Source organism: Oryzias melastigma, linkage group LG15 (assembly GCF_002922805.2).
Source record: "Oryzias melastigma strain HK-1 linkage group LG15, ASM292280v2, whole genome shotgun sequence".
NCBI lineage: Eukaryota > Metazoa > Chordata > Actinopteri > Beloniformes > Adrianichthyidae > Oryzias > Oryzias melastigma.
The window spans coordinates 1,298,445-1,301,923 of record NC_050526.1 but is presented as its reverse complement, the minus strand read 5'-3'; positions in this window follow the sequence as shown (position 1 = coordinate 1,301,923).

The following is a 3,479-nucleotide window of genomic DNA, read 5'->3' as shown; positions in this document are numbered from 1 at the left end:
GGCTTTAAGAGCCATTGTTTGAAGTGTTCTTGCCCTACCCACTGTTGGTTACCTCAAAAAGCTGTTAGGCAATCAGAAGCTGCAAGTAAAAAATAGATTAGAAACTTTAAGTCTAACATTAGTTTTTGCTGCTTTCATTACAGTTAGATGATCATCTGGTTTATTGTGTTTTGTTATTTTAAAAATGTTCTAATGGCATCACACACAATTTCAATGCTTGTTTTATGTTTTTGTTTGTAAATTTAAATAAATCTGATACATTTAAAAAATACATGTTTTGTGTCTATATGAGAAATAATTTTAACTTGATATCCTTTCACTTCTCTGTTAGCACAACATAATGAACAAGTCAAATCTTAGCAACCTAAAAGCAAATTAAAAATCAACTAAATTTAGATTAGGGAGTATTTTGTATCTTTTATAAATGCCTGATGTTATTCACGTGTATTTACGTGCGACCAGCATAGAAAGTGATGGAAATTCATATTGGCCACACGTAATACGTGCAGCAAAGCTCGCATTGCTGCTTTGCCCGCACGCATTCTAAATTTGTCCAAGGCTGGATTTTTTTGTTGGCTGCACGCATTTAAAATTAAACTTAAAGCCCCATTAACTGTCACACTCCTAAATGTGTAAATATGTTCTCCACATTTGACCCATCTCCTGGTGGAGCTGTGAGCTGCAGAGACACCCGCACCCAGGAAACATTTGCTTCTTTAACCCTAACCGTAACCATAATCCTAACCTTAACCCTTCACTCTGGGTCTGTGCGACTAAAGCTTTTAGTACTGGCCGCACATTTTTAGAAAATTACGAGTAAATAGACACTTTCTTATTAATTATTGAGTCACTTTCATTATATGTGTTGGTTCTGCCTATTTAAATAATCTTGGAAACTCCCTTTCTTGCCCATCTAGTAAAAAATTAATTATAGTTGAAAGAAATTTAATGCAAAATCGGCATTTTAGAAAACACATTTTATTTATACATTTTCCATTGAAACAATGTAATTAACAAGAATATGGTCTGTAATAACTATTACATAAACAAACATAAATCACTTAAATAAACAAAATAAACAAAATATAACAAACCTTTTTCAAAAAAGGAAAAACACCTCAGTAATCTTTAGTCTGTCAAAAAACATGACCTCACTTGAAAACATATCTCATGCAAACATTTAAATGTATTTGGATTTCCCACAGCCTACAGTTCTTTCACACAACTTGAAACTATGAAAAGGGTTCGACACATATCGACAATCAGCTACAATTTCACAAATTCTGTGACATTTTACCTAAAATGGTTTCTTTGTAGATTTAAACAATAAATGCAGATCCACATATACTATAGAAAATTATATCTGCAGTGAATAAGGATGGCAAATTTCTTGCTAGTGTTTAAGTATCAAGTGTCATAACATCAATGAAATAAGATTGTAGCGGATACATGCTATATCTTAAATTATAGACATATTCCGCTGCGAGCAAACTGTTTTGTTCTATTGATGACGCGCACCAATCACGTAAGTTTTAAATTAAGTTTATTTTTACATGTTCTGACTCCATTTGATTAGATTAGCAGCGGTTTAGCGGTCAACAAAAATTGTCCAAACAAAGCTCACCCGCTCCAGCTGGCGTACTCACAGTAGCTAACAGGTGAACTTATTAGCTAATCACCGCCGTCACCTCAAGTGACACGCCCACCACCCAAACTGTAAACATCCACCATCTCCCCAATAGTTTTGGCACCTACAAAGATTAACATCAGCAAAACATGTTACTTTGAAGATTTGTGTCATGTGATCTGAAAAAGTTTGATCTGGCAAATGTGTGCTGAAATCAAGGCAACACTTTAGTTACCTGGGATAATGTTAACCGGTAGGTCTTTAAACAATGTCCATCACCCAGATATTGCTTTCGAGAATTGAGTTGAACTCTGAGCGAAAGTCTGGAAAGTTCTCATAGCTGTCAGCTATGTGGAGTATCTTTCCACATGTGTGCCCTATTGGCCTTCTTGTGAACTCTGTCATTTCTTGGAACTCTACAAAGATGCTATCTGTTATTACAAAGTCAGATCCAGTACAGAAACGCAAAATATTTCTGAAGTTTGATTTCATCAAGCTCTCTGATGAATCGTTTTAAATAACTTGCTGCTTCTTTTTGCTTCTGAGTCAGATCAACAGGAAATTTCAGAAGGTGACACACCTTTTTGGAGTTGGGTTGTAGATCATAGAACAACTTGGTCAGTGCCTCTGGTGTGAGAGAGAGGTGTTGGAGAGTTATCTCCCTCCAGCAGTCAATAACAAACATTGGCTTTTGGACAAGCTCTTTGTGTGCTATCTCATTTAGTATTGTTGGAAAAGTCTCAGCTGTGATTCGTCTTCTGCAACCATAGCTGTCCAGAACTTCCACAAGGTCATCCCACTCAACTGCAGAGATGTCATTTATTGCTTGCATCAAAACTTCACGTTCTTGATTGCTCACAAACAGCAGAAAATGAGATTTAAGATCTGTGTAAACCCCATCAAAAAGCACTTGTTCAATGAAAGGAAGAGCAAGATTGTTGGGGAAATACTGACAATCAAGGAACCTTTCAAAAGAATTCTGGCAACTGCTTTTCCATGTTTCAGCCGTAAAACGGCACTTTAACGGTTGTACCTAAAGTGCAACGTTCGTAAAACCCATGCCAAAAGCAACTCAAAGCATCTCTAAGTACTCCAGATCCACTTCCTGCTTCTTCTGTGTTGTCTGGGAGAATGCGTTTCACGAACAGTTCTTTGTTTAAGATGTCAGCATCAGAGAAAGCAGCAATGAAATCATTCAAGGTGTTGCCGTGATGTATTGTGACTGTTACTAAATCTCGTGGACTAGCTGGGCTATGAGGAAAAAGAAAATCCTCATAGATTAGTGTGAAGTATCGCGAGAAAGGGGCGGGTTCAAGACGCCTTCCTAAGCCAGCGCAGCCAGAAAATAGGTACTGCGCTGGCTGCAGGCCGCCTTGAGGACTACAAAACAATGCATTGTGGGAAACTGTGACCACACATGTCTTGTAGTTCGGTGTGAAATAACTGTGTATCCTGTGTATTTTTTTACTTTTTCTGGAAGGTAGTGAATCACTGATGAAAAAATAAACAATATTTCAAATAATCTGTCGTCATATTTTTTACTATTGTCTCTAAAACTTAACTTTAATTTTATTTTATTTATTTATTTGGGACAGTGCACATGCAATGAATCCCGCGGTTATTTTATTAACAGTTTTACTCTAATATATATTTTTAAAAAAATATAAAATAATAATAATAATAATATAAAAGACACAACAGCACAAATCATACTAGGAGCAGTGGCTTTTTAACTTTCAGACGAATGGTCATCTCAGGCGCCTATCTCCGCCCCCTCCAGCAGCAGCTTAGTCTCGCCGACGATGCAGGCGAGGCGCTGGGGATCTCAAACACGCCTATTCATCGGATTGAC